A 20395-nucleotide genomic window follows, 5' to 3' on the forward strand; every position below is an offset into this window, starting at 1 on the left:
CAAGCTCTCTGCTTTTTCTACAGTTATAATGCATTCTTTGTAAAATGGTTGGAAAACAATGCATAGGCTATCCTGTTTCATAATATATTTTTTTTAAAAATGCAACAATAGATAAATAAGTAATGATATTGCTCTTTGCATGTATCCTGGGAAAACTAATGCAGCCAGTAGAGTTTCCATTGGGATAGATATTATATATTCATGCAGCCCATTTCCTTCTTCTCCTGCATCTTTTTTTAAAAAATCAGTACCACTGAAAAATGAGGAAAGTTGATCTAAAGGCCCCTGAAATATCATAAAGTTTCACAGAAAATACCAGAGAGACAGTATTTCTGTACAAATATTATAACTTTTCAGAGTAATTCATCTTCCTACCTACACATCATCTGAATGAAAACTACTCAGATGTTTGACTATTGATCTAATGATGAATTCATATATTTAGATTGTGAAGCAGCAAAGCTGGGTTATTAATAACTAGGATATCAATACTAAGATTATAGTGGATTTCAAATAAGGATATTGAATCAATGTGGGGGAGATGTAAAAATAATAGAATTTTATGCTGGATATCATTAGATTGCAAACAACTCTGTCAACATCATGGTAGGCCTACATCTAAAATACTATATATAATATTGGATGTTACATTAGAAAAAAGAATATTACAGAGCTAAAAACATTCAGAAGATGATAGTCTAAAACAGGGATGTCAAACTCAATTTCATTGAGGGCCGCATCAGGATTGTGTTTGACCTCAGAGGGCCGGAGGCAGACCATGCCCAGGGGACATGGCCAGGATGGTCATGATCATGGTGGGCATGACATGGGATTCATGTTGGGGGGGCACCTTGGTGGCCAAGTGCTAAGGAAGGACTTTCCTGAGATCCTCACTCACTCTCATTATACAGATAACCCTCAGGTTACGAATGTAATAGAGTCTGCCAATTATATTTGTAACCCAAGGATTCGTTTGATTGAATCACATTAAATGAATATGATCACTCTCTGCTTTCCCCAATGTATTTGTTAATCGAGTGCTCATATCATAAAATCCACATGAGGTATCTCAGAGTGGGGAAGAGCATGCAGGGCCTAGTGCTGAAGCCATCCATCCAAGACTCCCCACAATCCATTGAGATACTGCATGCTCCCCTGGGTCCTCACAATTGCTTCCCCCACATCCTGCCCCATCAGGTCTCCACAGACTAGGTCTGCTTTGCTAGCATTCAGGATTCCCCTTACTCCTCTCCACCCCATTTCCCATAGATTACTTATTTTTAAAGATCTCCGGAGCTCCAGAAGAGGCTGACCCACTGGCAGAGAAGCCAACGTGTTTTTTTCAGATGATGGCATAGCTGTAAGAATGTGAAATCTAAGGAAAACATTTCCACCAGCTTCTGAATAAAAGACTTTGGTTGGGGCCATGTGGACAGCAGGTCCACAGGTAGTAGAAAAGGCCTAGACTGGGCCACAGCAGCCTCCTGTTTCAAGGATTGAGACAGCAGAGCAGTCAATCAATTAGGAGCTTGCTTCCTTTGTCTCATCAGGCTGAACTGAATCAATCCCTGAAGCTGCTCATTTGAACTAGCCAGTGAGCAGCAAGCAGGATGCAGCCTCCAGAGGTTCTATTTCAGCCTGTAAAAGTCCTGGGAAGGCCCATTTCAGCCTGTAATAGGCCAAGGAAGGCCTCCAGAGGCATGAATGGAACCTCAGAGGGCCGGATGTGGCCCATGGATGCTCCACTTCAGTGAGCAACAGGCTGGGGGAGGCCTCTGATAGCCCCCATAGCCCGTTTTGGCCAGCAGAGTGCTGCAGGAGGCCATCCAGGCCAAAAATGAGCTGCAGGGGAGGCCACTAGCAGAGGCACTCGGCCACTAGCAGAGGCACTCCCTATTTCCAGGCAGGCCCTGCAGACCAGATCTCATGGGCCAAATCTAGCTCTCGGGCATTGAGTTTGACACCCCTGGTCATAACTTTCCTTATGAGAAAAAATATGAACATTTAAATCTTTTTTTAGCTTAGAAAAATATAACTATGGCATATAAAATCATGCACAGCAGAGAAGAAGCAGAACTTTGTCAAAACACTATGACTAGTAATCATCCATTGAAACTCACTGGAAGAAATACCTCCTTACACATTGCATACTAACTGGATACAACTACAGCTATGAGTCACCTGTTAACTGCTATTATCAGACAGCAACAGGCCTACCCAGATGGAGTGCTGGTGGCTGCAGGTGATTTCAATCAAGCCAATTTAAAGACTGTCCTCCCTAAGTTCTATCAGTACAAAGACTGTCCCACTAAACGGAAACACACCTTAGATCAAGCATATAGTAACATTATGCATGGATACAAGACTATGCCTTTACAGTCAGATCATATATCTCTGTTCTTGATTTCATCATACAGACCTCTTGTCAACAGAATCAGACCATCAATTAGAGAAATACTTGTGTAGCCAATGGGTGCATCTGAGCAACTTCAAGATTGCTTTAGGAGCACTGAATGGGCACTGTTTGAGGAGGACAATATTGATGCTTACATCTCAACAATACTGTTTTATATCAAAGGCTGCATTGATGTTGTCCCTGCCACCAGACAAGTATGGGTGTTTTCTAACAACAAGCCCAAAATAAATAGAGAAGTGTGTCTTTTATTAAGAGCTAGAAATGCTGCTTTCCATTCTGGTGATGCGCTACAGTACAGCAAGGCAAGAGCTAAATTTAAAAAGGTATCAGGCACACTAAAGCAACATACAGATGGAGGATTGAACATCATTTTGAGTTCGGACTCTCGTCGAGTATGGCAAGGTCTGCAACAAATTATGGGGCAGAGCAATAAAAATAGTTTGTCTAGCAGTAGTGATTCTTTGGCTGAGCAGCTAAATCAATTCTTCAGCTGTTTTGAAATGGAAACAGAAATGACCATCATTCCAGCATCTATCACTGATAGTATACCACTAACATCTACCATCGATAGACAACCACTTCTACTGCAGATTTCTGATGTGAGTTGCGCTTTCCAGAATGTTAACACCCAGAAGGCAGCTGTGCCAGATGGAATCATGGGATGAGTTGTCAGAGACTGCACTGCAGAGTTAGCTGGAGTGTTCATGGATATTTTCAATCTATCTCTGTCACAGTGCTCTGTCCCTACCTGCCTGAAGACATCCATTATACTGCCAGTCCCTAAGCAGATAGTAGTGGTATCTCTCAATTATTATATACCAGTAGCTTTAACATCGGTTGTCATGAAATGTTTTGAGAGACTGGTGTTGAACTACATTAAGGCTAGTCTTCCATCTACTTTGGACCCATATCAATTTGTGTATAAGAGTAACAGATCAACTGATGATGCTACATCTATTGTTGTCCATACTGTATTGAATCATTTTGAACAACAGGGAACTTATGCAAGGCTGTTATTTGTGGATTATAGTTCTGCCTTTAACACCATTCTACCCAACAGGTTGTTTCTTAAAATGTCCAATTTGGGTATAAATCAGAAGATTTGTTTGTAGATAAAGGATTTTCTGACATATAGGTCACAGTCCATAAGGATGGGATCTCACCATTCTTCTACTCTGATACTAAGCAAGGAGTCCCCCAGGGTTGTGTTCTAAGCCCCTTCCTTTATTCTTTATACACACATGATTGCACCCCATTGTACAACACCAACACAATTATTAAATTTACGGATGGCACGACAGTGGTGGGGCTCATTAATAAGAACAATGAGTCTGCTTATAGAAAGGAAGTACAAGGGCTAACACTGTGGTATAAAGAAAATAATCTTACACTTAACACCCCACCCCTAAAGATCTTATAACTGACTTCAGGAGGAAGAGAGATGTACATTTACTATTTGGACAAAAATGGTGAGGAGGTAGAGAGGGTTGGTAGTTTTAAATTTCTGGGCACTTATATCTCAGAGGACCTCTCATGGACTATGAATGCTAACATGCTTGTAAAGAAGGAACAGAAGAGGCAGTACTTCCTGAGAATGCTCAGATAAATCTATCCCAGTATCTACTTCTGTCCTACTATTGCAGCACCATTGAGAGTGTCCTGACATACTACATTCTTGTATGGTATGGGAGCAGCTCTGTAGTGGACAAAAAAAAGCTCTACAGAGAATCATTAAAACTGCCCAGAATATCATTGGGCTCCAGCTACAAGCCTTGCTATTTGACGAAGTTGCACAACATTCTCACCTTGCTGTTTGAGGAAGTTGCACAACATTCTCAGAGACTCTTCCCATCCTGCTTACAATCTTTATGAACTATTGCCTTCTAGCAGAAGATACAGAACAATTAAAACTCAGACCACACTGTATGTATGTATACTGTATGTGTACTGTGTATATACATACAATGACAATAAAGAATTCAATTCAATACTTTAAAGGAAGTTGTATGTATTTATGAAGAACAAATATATCACTGATGAAACCTAATATTTGCATGTCTACAAATACAAGCTGCAGAGACACAATGACATAAAAGAAGTAGATTTTTACCATTTACTTATCAAGAATCTAAAATGATTAGATTAACTTTTCAAGAAAACATAATTTAGAAACCATGGCCTGAACCAGCAGACATATTGTTAAGTTGTAAGATACATTTTAGGCCTAAGTATTCAAAAATGTTATATGCCTGAACATTTTTAATGGGAATGTAAGCAAAATTAATGCTAATGTACACACACACATATATTATCCACACATTCACACACACATACACAAATACACACACACACATACTGTGTGTGTGTTTGTGTGTGTGTAAAACAATATGCACAATAATTTATATTAAATTGGAAATAAGTTCTATGGAACTCATTGGACCTAATAAAATTGGAACAGAATTAGTAAAACTGGGAACAGAAGGCTTGTATAAATTCAAACAAATAATTCTAAGAATAATTTACTGTAACTATAAAGACAATGAACATTTAACATGGGTTACTTTGGATCAGTCATTCTCTCTCAGCCCAGCTTTCAAAGGGTTATACATTCCAGTTCTCTTTCTTTGATTAAATGTATTTCATTTCTTCAGGTATAGGAGATGTATCATCCCTATAATTAATTATATCTTTCATATTTTGTTTGTTTCCACATTGTGTTGCTAAAAGAACAAAAACTAAGTCTAAAATGTTCCATTCACTCAAGGTAAATGAGAAAATAATAACTGTACTAACTGCATTTTATTAAAGAGCAAGATAAAGCTCATTTTTATTAAATGGATCTTATCATTTGTTTTAAATACACTACAATGGAATCCAAACTCATTCTTTTGCAAATGCAGATACAACTCAATGATTTCATATTATGCAATTTATTCTAAAGACTTATAACTAAACATAATTATTGCTTCATTTACATGTCTCACAAAGAAATTAGCTTGAGAAAGTTTGAATCTAAAAATAAAAGATGAAATAAAAAGGGAAGTGTATTCTACTTAAAAATTTATGCAGAGATCTCAGCTTTATAAACCAAATGAAATATACTTTGAATATTCTGACCCATTAACATTTTCTAAAGAAAAACACTATAAACTAAATACAATATCAGCTTAGAGATTAGATGTATCAAATCAGAAATGTATCTGTTATATGAAAAATCAAACCACTCAGAGTTGATTATAAGATGGGTGACAAATAAATGTTTAAAATAAATAAAATAAATCCCTTAACAGGTACACATCTGGGGGAAGGGTTATCCTCCCGTACCTGTATAATAATAATAATAATAAATTAATTAAATAATAATAATAATAATAATAATAATAATAATAATAATAATAATTAAAAATAAAAATAATAATAAAAATAATATGCAAAACAAAAAGTAATTGAATTCACTAATTGAAAGCACAAAGAATTTAGTCAGGATATCGGCATGCACTTTGGAATTGACAAATGTGCAACAATAGCAATCAAAGCAGGCAACATCATAGAAGATGATGGAATAGAACTTGAAAATGAAGTCTCTGATTTAATGCATAATAAAGTCAAGGAATCAACTTCAGCCAAGTACATTCAAAGAATTCGCAAGATTTTAAAGTCCAAATTGAATGGTGGAAACATCATAAAAGCAATAGATACCTGGGCTATACCTGTGATTCGATACTCTGCAGGAATAATTGACTAGACCCAGATGGAGCTGGACAATTTGGAAAGAAAAACAAGGAAGCTTATGACTATGAATCATGTCTTGCACCCTAAAAGTGATTGTGATGACCCGTAGTCTCTCAAAATAACTCAAAATATATATTAAAGTCCGGTAAAGCCTTCAACTTAACTTCACTATTTTATTAGGCACAGTTTAAAGTCACAAAAGTAAATAATGAGGCAAACAGAAAACCAAAACAAACCACATTGATGAGAGTTCTGGAGCAAGCCGAGATAACTAATTATAAACTCCAGAAAATAACCAAGAAAAGTCCATGGGAAGAACGCCAGCAAAGATAAGCCTCTTTTAAGGTGAACACTAATTGACTTCAGCAGTTCTAACTGCGCAGTTGCAAACTTATATACATAGCTCCCAGCTGCAAGCCACAAGGAGGATCATGGTAATCTTCTCTTGAGTAGACCTCGCTTTTCCCTGATCCTCTCCTCCCTGCATGACCTAGGATGAATAGGGGATGGGCCTGGATCCTCCTTTGACTGCTCAGCCGGCCTCTGCCCTTCCCCAGCCTCCTCCACCACCTCTGGAGCCACACTCCCACTCCCTGTTTGCTGTTCCTCCTCTTTCTCAGAGTCAGACTCCACCAGGGGCATGACAGTGATGTTGATTGATTATATTTACCAAGAACAGAGGGTGGTCGAGGTCTCCTACAAATAAAGCAGGCTATAGACGAAAAAAGACACAGCTTGAATGACTACATCCAGAAAAGTGAAGACCCAATGATTAAGGAAGTACACAAAAGAGGCCTTTTGAAGACAACCAAGTCAAAAGCTGAATACAAAAAAGAAGTAATTGAGAAGCAAACTGAAAATTGGAAAAGCAAAGCTATGCATGATTGAAAAGTATTGAAACCAAAGCTGACCAAAAGCTTACTTAGAACTGGATAAAATTAGGAATACTGAAAAAAGAAACTGAAGGCTTTATTTTGGCTGCTCAAGAACAAGCCTTAGCCACAAATTACATGAAGGCAAAGATTCAGCATGTCATCACCAACAGCAAATGCTGCCTCTGTAATGAGAAAGATGAAACAGTTGATCATTTAATCAGTGGGTGCAGCAAAATTTTACAAACTGACTATCTAGAACACCATAACCAAGTTGCTAAAACCATTCACTGGAAACTGTGCCAAAAGTTTGGATTTGAGTATAGTAACAGCTACTGGGACTATCATGTTGCGAAGGTTCTGGAGAATGAAAAAGTCAAGATCTTCTGGGACTTCAGAATTCAGACCAACAGGCACTTGGCCCACCTGATAGTCTGATAAATTCAGAATTTCCAAATAGCAAGGTAGCCCTTTAGTATTGCTCCAACGGCTCCAATTACAATTGAGATTTCTTTTTCCCAATTTAACAATAACTATTTAACAATAGTTGAAAAGAAAAGGGGTTGGTTCATTGACATTGCAATACTTGGTGATGCACGAATTGAAGACAAGCAGCAAGAAAAAATTACAAAGTACTGGGACTTACAAATAGAAGTTGAGAGACTTGGGGGGAAAAAATCCCAATTGTAATTGGAGCCCTTGGAGCAATAATAAAGGACTACCTTGCTATTTGGAAATTCTGAATTTATCAGACTTGAATACCCTGGTTCTACAAAAAACCACCCTACTTGGACCAGCTTATATCCTCCGATGCTATCTTAATAGTTCCTAGGTCCTTGGTTAGGACTCGAGCAGTTGAGCTATCAACCAGCCCCAAAGGCTGTGAATCTCACAAAAGATTAAATTATGCTGATGATGCTGATGATGCTAATAATAATAATAATAATAATAATAATAATAATAATAATAATAATAATAATAATAATAATAATAGAAGAGAATAGAAAGCTGCTTAAGAATCTTTGCATATACTGTAGATATTCTTTTTTAAAAAAAGTTTTATTGTTTTTTTAAGACAAACATAAACAAACACAACATAAAAACATCAAACCATCTTCCATATATGTACATACAGTGTCGGTTAGTTTACAAATTGTTTTGTGCTTCCACTTCGTAGTCTTCAATTAGAATTACATTGTATATGTTCTCATATTGTCAATCAAATATTCCTGAATACATTAATATCATTATTAATCAATCATTTGATTATACTATTATTTATTCATGTTTTACAAAATAATCCATATTTTACTTAATTTATTTTATGACAGTTCATATTTCCATCTCAAATCTATCCTGTAATCATTTTGTAGATATAATAAAAAAACATCTTTATATATTCATTAAAAATCTACATATTTCATTACCATTTTTAATTGTCTAACCATTGATAGAATAGATCCCAAATTTTATAAAATTGTTTATCTTCTTGTTCTCTGATTTCAAATGTCAACCTACTCATTTCAGCACATTCCATTATTTTCTTAACTTCCTCCTGTGTTGGTATTTTCTCATTTTTCCAGTTTTTAGCAAATACGATCCTAGCTGCTGTTAATACATTTACAATCAAATATTTGAATTTTTACTGTATATTTCAGGTAAAATTCCCAATAAAAATATCTCTGGTTTCAAGTCCATATGCTTTTTTGTCATTTTTTCCAATCATGTGGGTTTTAGTCCAATATTTTTTGGCATCTGTGCACGTCCACCACATATGGTAATATGAGCCAGGTATCTGATGACGTTTCCAACATTTTTCAGACTTGTTCTTGAACATTCCTGCTATTCTTGTTGGGGGAAAATGCCACCTGTAAAACATCTTATACAAATTTTCTTTATATGTTGTTGACATTGTCATTTTATAATTTTGAGACCATAATTTTTGCCATTTCTCTAGATCAATCCCATATCCAAAATTCTTCTCCAAGCAATCATAGTTTCTTTAACTTGTTCTTGTTCTTGTTTAAATTCTAATAAATATCCATACAGTTTTTTAATCACCTTTTCATCAGTACCTGTCAAAATCTTATCTAAGTCACTCAATTTATCATAGAAACCTTCTGCTTTAGATTCTTTATCATACCTAGAATGTATTTGTGCATATGAAAACCAATTCATCTTTATACCCTGTTCCTCTAGTTTTTGCATAGATTTAAGTTCACCCTTTTCATTCAATATTTCCATATCTAACTGTTCCTTTTTTGTATATTATAGGATAGGAAAATGCTTCAATAGTCGATAGACAGACCGGAATTTTCAAATAACATTGCCTTTTAGTCTTCTCCCAATTTAACCACAGAGACTCCCGTATATAATTTCTTCTAAAATACCCCTGTGTTTTAGTTCCTTTATACCATAAAAAAGCATGCCACCCCAACAACAGATCATGTCCTTCTAGTGTCAACAATCTAGCATTTCTTAATGTTATCCGTTCCTTAACCCACATCAAATTTGTAGCTTGGTAGTACAACTCCCAATTAAGCAAACCAAATCCTCCTCTTTTTCTAGCATCTTGCAAACATTTTAATTTTATTCTCGCTTTCTTACCTTGCCATCGATATTTCAACAAGATTTTATTTAAATCTTCAAAATAGTCTTTTCCAAGACTAATTGGAATTGTTTGGAACAAATATAAAATTCTGGGTAATATATTCATCTTGATTGTTGATATTCTCCCTATTAATGATAGTTGTAAATTTTCCCATTTCGTCAAATCTACCGCTAACTGCTGCTTAAGTTTAATATAGTTATTCTCTTTTAGTGTACTACATCTTGCTGTCAAATGTATCCCCAAGTACTTGATCTTATTTATGACCTGGATTTTCAATACATCCACCAATTCTTCCTTTTGTCTTCATAACATATTCTTTGTCAAAATCTTTGTTTTGTCTTTATTTATTTTCAAACCAGCCACCAAACCAGATCCTCTGTGAATGCTTGCAACTTAAATTCTTTCTTTTTAATTTCCATCCCTTTTATATCCTTTTCTTCTCTTATATTTCTGTTTAACACTTCCAAGGTTAACACAAACAACGAAGGTGACAGTGGGCACCCTTGTCTTGTTCCCTTTCTTATATCAATAGAGTTTATCAGTTCTCCCTCTATCATTACCTCTGCTGTTTGGTTATGATATGTAGCTTCTATTGCTTGGATGAATTTTTTTACCAAAGCCCATCTGTTCCAACTGTAATAACATGAATCGCCAATTCACATTGTCAAATGCCTTCTGTGCATCTAAAAATATCAAAGCCATTTGTTTTTCAGGGTGTGCCTCATATATTCCAAAGTGTCCAAGATTACTCTCATATTTTCTTTTATTTGTCTCTTTGGCACAAATACATTTTGATCAGGATGAATAAAATTATTTAGGTATTTTTTAAGTCTTTCTGCCAATATTGAAGCAAAAATTTTATAATCTGTGTTTAGTGGGGAAATAGATCTATAGTTCTTGATTTGTAATAGGTCGGCCTCCACTTTTAGGACAAGTGTAATATAAGCTTCTGACCATGATTTAGGTATCTTCTTCTTTAACATTACTTCATTGATAACTTCTAGCAATGGAAGATTCAACGATTCTTGTAGTGTTTTGTAAAATTCTGCCAGAAGTCCATCTGGGCCTGGTGCCTTTCCATTGTTTTGTTTCTTAAGTGCTTCAGTTAACTCCATCATCGTTACATTGCTTTCTAACATTATTTCAATCTCCTTAGGTATCTGCGGTAGATTAGCATTCTGTAAGTACTGTTTAACTCTTTTATCGTCAATATTCTCTTGTGTGTATAGTTTCCCATAATAGTCTTGTATAATTTCCTTCTTCTCTTTACTTCCATAGCAAACTTGGCCTTGATCATCTATTAATTGCAATATTTTCCATCTACCTGGTTTATTTGAATCTTCAAAATAGTTCTGTTTCGCACCTCTGATTTTCTGTGCTAATTCTTCTTTTTTCCATTAATCCATTAATTCCATTAATATGTTTAATTATGTCCATTTTTAACTTAATATCCTTTTTCTGTGGCATTTTCTGCAACTCTTTTTCGAGTTCTTTATACTCATCCTCTAATGTCTTAGTGGCTAGTCTTTTCATGGTATTTCTTTTCCTTGTATAGTCTATTATCAAACCCCTGGCATACGCCTTCATTATATCCCATACATTCTGCATTGATGTGTTTTCTTTTTTATTTCTTTAAAGAAAAAGGCCAGTTCTTTCTCCATCCTCTGTATGAAGTCTTTTTCTTTTAGTATAGTATTATTTAACGTCCATCTAGATCTTCTTCTTTGTCCTTTCCATTTAATTGTCCTTGGCTGATGATCTGCCCAAGTACTTGTTTCAATATTTATTTATTGGATATTAGCTAACAATTCTGTTGACATCCATATCATATCTATTCTGGACCATGATAAATGTCTGTTTGAATAGAAGATATATTGTTTAGTCTTAGCATTTCTTTCTCTCCATGTATCTTTTAAATTTATTTCATCTATCATTTTAAAAAAGGATTTAGGGAGAGTCTTTCTGTTTTGCTTTGTTGTTTTCTGTGTTGTATAGTCCAATTTATTGTCTACAATTCCATTAAAGTCTCCCATCATAACTATATTAGCATAGTCCAGTTCAATTATTTTCATATGTAGTTTTCTATAAAATTCTTCTTGATTGTCGTTCAAAGCATAGATTCCAATCAGGAGTGTTTTCATATTATTGTCCATTATTTCCACCATTAGTAATCTTCCATCGTCATCGGTATAAATCAATTTCGCTGGAATAATATCTTTAATGTATAAAACCACTCATCTTTTCTTGCATTGTATCAAAGTAAATATTTTCCCTAACTTTGGCTGTATTAACAGTTGTTCATGTTGCTTTTTAATATGTACTTCTTGTAGGCAGATTATATCAAATTTTAATTTCTCTAATTTATGGAAAGTTTTCCTTCTTTTAACAGATGAGTTAAGTCTGTTTATATTAATTGTAATCACTTTTTTCTCTTCCATGATTATACTTTAAAGGTAGGTTTGGCAGCTCTTGTAGATCTTGGTCCACGTTGTTCTTTAACCTCCACCTTTCCACCTACTGCACCTTCTTCTTTTTCAGTCGCTATTTGGCAGTCCTCTTGGAATTCAATTAGTGACATTTCTTTTTCTCTCTCCTCCTCTTTCCCTCCAAAATATTCTGTATAAAATAATTCAGCTTTCTCAATTGAGTCAATTCTGTGTCTCTGTTCTTGTCATATGAACACTAAACCTTCTGGAATCAGCCATCTATAATTCACCTCTTTTTAAAGTAACATTTTGGTCAGAAATCGGTATTCTCTTCTCATTTCTCTCACTCTCTGGGTATTTGTTTCAGGACCCACAATCTCTTTATCTTTATATTTCAATATTTTCTCTTTTGCCACTTGCAATATTTGTGTTTTAATGGCTTTCTTTGTAAATCTGATGTGAACTTCTCTTGGTAAGCTATTTCTCATTGCATATCTTGTGAAGACTCGATAAACCTCATCTATTCCATTCATCATCTTCTCTTTAGTTATTTCCAAAGCTTCAGCCAAAATTTCTATCATTATCTCAGCTAGGTTTTGTCCCTTTTCTTCCTCTATGTTTTGGAATCTGAGATAAAATTCTGATCGGTCCATCTCCCATCTCAGCATCCCACTTTTATCATGTTCAACCACAGTTAATCTGCTATCAATATCTCCCATCTTCTTATCTCTTTCTTTATCTTCTTCAATTTTTTGGAATCTCTCATCATATTTCATCATCATTTGTTGAATGTTCTCCACCTTTTCATCAGTTTTTCCTGTTCTTTGTTCAATGTTCTCTGTTCTCTTTTCAATATTCTCTGTTCTTGTTTGTATATTTTGAATTCCTTGCATAATCATCTGTAGCATCACCTTTTCCTGTTCTTTTTCTTGTTGTAACATCATCTGTATCGAGCGCTGTCCTCCAGATGGTGAAGAGGAAGAAGTAGAAGTTGAAGAACCAGCCGCTGTTAGTTTCCTGCTCATTTCAAACAATTCAAAATCTTCAGGTTCTTCTAGACCTTAATCCACTTGTGAGATAACCAATTGTAATTCCAAGTAAAAATAGTGGGAAAAAAGAAGCCAAATTTATTTATTTATTTATTTATTTATATACATATATATATATACATATATATACATACATACATATATATATATACATACATACATATATATATATATATATATATATATATATGTTTTCTGAGGTTCTCATGGGTATTTATATGTGGATCTTTGGTTGTTGGGTTTTCTCCCGCGTAAGATTCAAGTATCTAGGCAACGTTTCGATGAAGTCTCATTCATCATCTTCAGGCTTCTGTCTCCGGCTCTGTGCTTTTCAGAGTAATGTGAGATTGCAGCTGCTTCCTCCTTTTAACTGCCAGTGGGGTGGGACTTGATTGGGTGGGGGCTTGGCTGTGTTCTGATTGGGTGGGGGTGTGTTCTCATTGGTAGGGGGTTTGGTTGTGTTCTGATTGGTTGGGGGTTAGCCGTGTTCTGATTGGTTGGAGGCGTGTTCTGTTCAGGTGGGGCTTGGCTGTGCTCCGGTTAGTCTTAGTTGCTGGGGGATTTGAGCTGGTGAGTTGTGATCTTGCTGTTTGGCTTCTAGTTCGTGGTCCTGTTGCATCTTCATAGTGGGTGTCGGTTTGCTTCATGTATGGCTCGGAGGGGTTTGAAGTGGGTAGTGATGCAGCTGTAGTGCAGCTTCTGGTCCATGGTCGTGTCTCATCTTCTGAGTGGGTGAGAGTCTGTTTTTACATGGAAGTGTGGTGGTGGCATCTTGTGTGGCTCTCATGGGTGTAGGTCTGGTGTCCTTCTTCATGTTAGGTACTCGTCTGTTCATGAGGGCGGGTTTCCAAATGGCTGGAAGGCGGGAAGTGTCATCTCGTTTGTTCATGCTGTGTGGGCGTTTTCTATCTCTATGGCTTCTCTGATTATTCTGCTGTTGAAGTGTTCGGTTTTGGCGATAGTTCTGGTGTTTTTAAAATCAATTTCATGTCCTGTGGCTTTGAGGTGTTGGACCAGGGAAGAGGTCGTTTCTTCTTTTTGATTGAGTTCTTATGTTCTTCAATGCGTGCATTTATTCTTCTGTTAGTTTGTCCAATGTATGTGGTAGGGCAGGCAGTGCAGGGGATTTCGTATACTCCTTGGTTTTCTAATTCGATTTTGTCTTTGGGGTTTTTAGGATGGTGGATATTTTTCTGTTTGTGCAGAATGCTGTTTTGATGTTGTGTTTTTGGAGGATCTTGCTGATTTTGTCTGTAGTGCCTTTTATATATGGGAGGAGGGCTTTGCCGTTTTCTTGTTCTCTGTCTTGGATTTTGGTTGGGGTTTCTTTTTGGATTAGGTGGGTAATCTTCTTTCTTTGGAATCCATTGGCTGTAAGTACGTTGGTGAGAGTGTGTAGTTCGGTTTTTGGTGTTGTTCATCGCTAAGCATTTTGTTCTGGAGATGAGTGTCTTGGCTACGGAATTGATCTGTGCTGGGTGGTGGTGTGAGAGTGCATGTAGATAGCGGTTAGTGTGTGTTTTCTTCTGGTAGATGGTGTGTCCTAGGGAGCCATTGGATCTTTTGTATACCAAGACATCTAGGAAGGGAAGTTGGTTGTTGGCTTCTGTTTCCATGGTGAATTGTATTTTGGGGTGTAGGCTGTTGAGGTGTGTGAGGAAGTTGTTCAGTTTTTCTTTCCCATGTGGCCAGATTATGAAGGTGTCATCTACGTATCTGAGCCAGAGTTTGGGTTTGTGGTCGTATTTTTCTAGAGCTTGTGTTTCAAAGTGTTCCATGTAGAGGTTAGCGATGACAGGTGAGAGGGTGATCCCATGGGTGCTCCTTCTATTTGTTTGTATTTTTGTCCATTGTAGGTGAAGTATGTATTGGATAGGCAGTGGTTGGTTAGATCTAGGATGTGCTTGGGGGTTGTATTTGTTTTGGATGGCTGTCAAGGCTTCTTTTATTGGCACTTGGGTGAAGAGGATATGACATCGAAGCTTACTAGTAGGTCGCTAGGTTGTAAGTTTTGTTTCTTTATGATCTCGATGAACTGAAATGAGTTTCTTACGTGTGAGTTGATGGATTCTGCATAAGGTTGTAGTTGTTTGGTGAGAAATTTGGCTAGGTTTTGTAGAGGTGAGCCTATGGAGCTGACTATTGGTCTGAGTGGGGTTCCTTTTTGTGTATTTTGGGAGACCATAAAGCTTGGGGCATCTGGATGATTTTCTCTGGGTATGATTCGTTGCTGGATTTCTTCACTGATGGGGAGGCTTTTATTTTGGATTTGGTAGTTTTTTCTAGGTAGGTGGTGGGGTCTGTCTTTAGGGGTTTGTATGTGGGGTCTTGGAGTAGGTTGGTTAGCTTGGTTTGGTAGTCAGATGTGTTCATAACCACTGTCGCATTGCCCTTGTCTGCTGGTAGGATTATTATGCTGGTATCTTCTTTCAGGTTAAGTAGTGCAGTTTGTTCTTCTTTGGATAAGTTGCTTTTGGGTGGTTTGCTAGTGCAGAGGATGTTGGTGATTTCGAGTCTGATTTTGTTAGCATCATCAGGGTTGGTTTTGGTCAGGCTGGTTTCAACTCCACATATGATGGTTTCTGTGGGGATGTGTTTGGGAGCGACAGCAAAGTTGAATCCTTTTGAAAGGACCTTGGTTTCAGCTTCAGTGAGGATCTTGTCTGAGATGTTGTGCAATGTTTGTTTCATGTGTGGCTGTGGGGAGGGGGAGTTGGTTTCTGGCATTGTTGTAGTTTCCTGAGTTTGTTGGTGTGAGTATCTGTCTTGAGGGTGGTCTGTGTTTCGCTCTCCAGACAGCAAGTTGTTTGGATTTGTCCCAAAGTAGAGGGTGAATCTTGTTGCTGAGTCTGAGGTGGAGTGTGAGGAGATCTTTGTTGATTTGGTCTAGGAGAAACCTTTTCGTGTGAAGTTCATTTCTAATTAGGGCCAGTTCTGTTCTTTTAAGGATGCGTTTGGTGGCTGCTGTGTTGGTGTGGAATTTCAATTGGAAGCTTGTGGGAATTAAATTTTGATCTCGGCAGTTGCATAGGAATGCAAGGTCACATAAAATGGAGGCTCTTTGGACTTCAAGTTTTTCATAAGTCCTGGTCAGATGGTGGGTTTCCTCCCGTAGAGGTGCAATATTTGTTTTCTGAGGTTCTCGCGGGTATTTATATGTGGATCTTTGGTTGTTCAGGTTTTCTCCCGCGTAAGATTCGAAGTATCTAGGCAACGTTTCGATGAAGTCTCATTCATCATCTTCAGGCTTCTGTCTCCGGCTCTGTGCTTTTCAGAGTAATGTGAGATTGCAGCTGCTTCCTCCTTTTAACTGCCAGTGGGGGTGGCAGTTCGCCAAAACCGAACACTTCAACAGCAGAATAATCAGAGAAGCCATAGAGATAGAAAAACGCCCACACAGCATGAACAAACGAGATGACACTTCCCGCCTTCCAGCCATTTGGAAACCCGCCCTCATGAACAGACGAGTACCTAACATGAAGAAGGACACCAGACCTACACCCATGAGAGCCACACAAGATGCCACCACCACACTTCCATGTAGAAAACAGACTCTCACCCACTCAGAAGATGAGACACGACCATGGACCAGAAGCTGCACTACAGCTGCATCACTACCCACTTCAAACCCCTCCGAGCCATACATGAAGCAAACCGACACCCACTATGAAGATGCAACAGGACCACGAACTAGAAGCCAAACAGCAAGATCACAACTCACCAGCTCAAATCCCCCAGCAACTAAGACTAACCGAGCACAGCCAAGCCCCCACCTGAACAGAACACGCCTCCAACCAATCAGAACACGGCTAACCCCCAACCAATCAGAACACAACCAAACCCCTACCAATGAGAACACACCCCACCCAATCAGAACACAGCAAGCCCTCACCAATCAAGTCCCACCCCACTGGCAGTTAAAAGGAGGAAGCAGCTGCAATCTCACATTACTCTGAAAAGCACAGAGCCGGAGACAGAAGCCTGAAGATGATGAATGAGACTTCATCGAAACGTTGCCTAGATACTTGAATCTTACGCGGGAGAAAACCCGAACAACCAAAGATCCATATATATATATATATATATATATATATATTTGTTTTCTGAGGTTCTCGGGTATTTGTATGTGGATCTTTGGTTGTTCGGGTTTTCTCCGCGTAAGATTCAAGTATCTAGGCAACGCTTTCGATGAAGTCTCATTCATCATCTTCAGGCTTCTGTCTTCGGCTCTTGCTTCTCAGAGTGATGTGAGATTGCAGCTGCTTCTTCCATTTAACTGCTAGTGGGGGTGGGACTTGATTGGATGGGGGCTTGGCTGTGTTCTGATTGGTTGGGGGGTTGGCCGTGTTCTGATTGGTTGGAGGCGTGTTTTGTTCAGGTGGGGACTTGGTTGTGCTCAGGTTAGTCTTAGTTGCTGGGGGATTTGAGTTGGTGAGCTGTGATCTTGCTGTTTGGCTTCGAGTTCGTGGTTGTGCTGCATATTCATAGTGGGTGTCGGTTTGCTTCATGTATGGCTCAGAGGGGTTTGAAGTGGGTAGTGATGCAGCTGCAGTGCAGCTTCTGGTCCATGGTCGTGTCTCATCTTCTGAGTGGGTGTGAGTCTGTTTTCTACATGGAAGTGTGGTGGTGGCATCTTGTGTGGCTCTCATGGGTGTGGGTCTGGTGTCATTCTTCATGTTAGGTACTCGTCTGTTCATGAGGGTGGGTTTCCAAATCACTGGAAGGCAGGAGGTGTCATCTCGTTTGTTCATGCTGTGTGGGCGTTTTTCTATCTCTATGGCTTCTCTGATTATTCTGCTGTTGAAGTGTTCGGTTTTGGCGATAGTTCTGGTATTTTTAAAGTCAATTTCATGTCCTGTGGCTTTGAGGTGTTGGACCAGGGAAGAGGTCGTTTCTTCTTTTTTGATTGAGTTCTTATGTTCTTCAATGCGTGCATTTATTCTTCTTACAGAAGAATTTGTTCTTCTTACAGAAGAATTTATTCTTCTTACAGAAAGATCCAAATAGCTATTACAAAAATTAAGCTTATAAGGAGGGGGTTTGTTAAAGTAAGAAATAGCCCAGCTTAAAAAAAGTAAAAAAGTAAAAAGAGCACTGCACCTTATTTAGTTATCCAAGGCTTTTGTTAAATTTTATAACTCTCTTCTCTGAAGTCTTATCATCTTTTTTTTCTCTGTAAACTTCAACACTAGACTTCAAATACTGATAGAAACCCAGAAGAGCACCTGCAATAATACTCTCCCATAGACTGCCAGCCGGGTTGAGGAGAGCCGCATCTCTCCTCCTCCTTTCCCGAAGGCGGTTGCAGCAGTGGTCAGAAATGGCCACCTCAAAGAAGATCTCAACCGGAAAAGAATGTGCAGGAGGAAGATAAGAGAAAGTTTTGGTTGACCGGGCTAAACTGGAAAAGCAACAACTAAGGTATTCTGGAATTTAAACTGAAAAAAAAGTAACATTGTTCCCAAAGAAGACTTTGAAACAGCGAAGGAGACAGAAAAGGGAAAGGATTTGTTTTTTTCTTCTTCTCTCCCTTTCCCTATACTCACAGCTAAGAAATTTAAATAAGAAATTGAAAAAAAAAATCCACTTTGACATCAATAGGCATTTAAGCTGAAAATAAAATGTCAAAGGGATAATAAAGATTTCTGGATACTTAAAAGCTTTTAAAAGCAGGAAAGGAGAGAAAAAGAATAAAAGGGCAGGATCTGGAAAAAAAAAGGGAGGAGACTACCTGGAATTAAAAGGAATTTACAGTAAAACCTCAACAAGACTTCTAAAAGATACATTTTAATTGAAACTTGGCAACAAAATAGTAGAACCCCAGGAAGACAAAGTGGAAAAAAGAAGCATGAAGAAACAGCTTGGGAGTATTTGGATTATTTGTTGATCTCTGGATTTTTGGTTATTGTATTTGAATGACTAAAATCAATTGAGTGGTTGTTTAAAAGTGTTTAAAATGGCACAACTTTTAGATGAATTAAAAATGGAACTTAAAAAGTACAAAGAAGATGCACAAGAAGGGAGAGGTTCTTTTGGCTTTGTATTTCAATTCTTAGAAATGGAGATCTGCAACTATGAGAAACAACAAGAAATGCCTGCAGAACAAGAAGACTGGAAGAAAGAAGAAGCCATTTTTAATGAACAAGTAATTTTATGTGGGGGAAAAAAAAGGAAAGGGGGGAAAGAGAATGAAAAGTTTTAGATTTGAAAAAACAACCAAGAAAAGGAAGAATAGTTTGAAAAATAAGTATAATATTAGAAAGCAACAGAAGAGGGGAATACAGAAGAGAGAATTAGAAGTATAGAGACAAGGGGGTAAAAAGGGGAGGGAGAAGAGCGGGAAGAAGGAAAGGAAAATAAGTTATAAAGGACAGAAACAAGATATGGAGAAACAGGGCCTATTTAGAGATAATGGGTGAAAATTTAATTGAAAAAGGGATTCTGCAAAGGTACATAAGATAGTATTGTTATATTAGAAATAGAAATAATTTTAGAAAATATGAAACAATGTATGATTAAAATGATAGATAAAATAGTCATTGTAATCTAGTGAAATGTTTATTAATAAATAAATGAAATAAAATGAATGAGGGAATTGAATTAGGAAAGGATGGGAACATTTTAATTATTTAATGCTTTATAAAATATAAGGGAAGAGAAAAAGGGAAAAAAATTAATTACAAAAAACTTATAAGTGTTCCCAAGGAAGTATGATATTTAATTGAAAAGAAATGTTAAAGATGTTAAGACTTTAATGAATATTAATGAAAAAACTGAATTGGAATGGAATGAGTGTTTTAATTACATATATTTATAATCACTTTTTAAGAATATAGTGTGTATTTTAAGAATGTACCAAGCAGAATTCAATTGGAAGTTATGTATTATATTGAATGTTATAACCTCAAGGTATATATTGAAGATTAAATAAGAGTTGAATGGATAAAATTAAAAGATATAAAGGTGTCATACTCCAATTAGTAACTACAGGAGAAAATTTGTTTAATGAGAAAAGAAAATATGAAATTGAAACAGGAGAGACAAAAGTATAAATATAATGATTTGAACTGAGATGAGATAATTAAAATAAAATTGAGAAAATTAAGAGAGGAGAAAAACTATGTAGAAAATGTAAAACAGTAATAAGATATGGAATAGAACATAAAAGTGAGCATGAAATTGAGTTTGTGTCTGTATGAAGAAGTGTAACCCAGGACCATGCTATTTTTTAAAAAAAGATGTTTTATTTGTGTTACGTTTTTTTGTGTGTGTGTGAAAATAAAATAAAA

Source organism: Pseudonaja textilis, chromosome 7, assembly GCF_049901715.1.
Source record: "Pseudonaja textilis isolate UNSWEBS1 chromosome 7, rPseTex1.2, whole genome shotgun sequence".
In the NCBI taxonomy this organism is placed as follows: domain Eukaryota; kingdom Metazoa; phylum Chordata; class Lepidosauria; order Squamata; family Elapidae; genus Pseudonaja; species Pseudonaja textilis.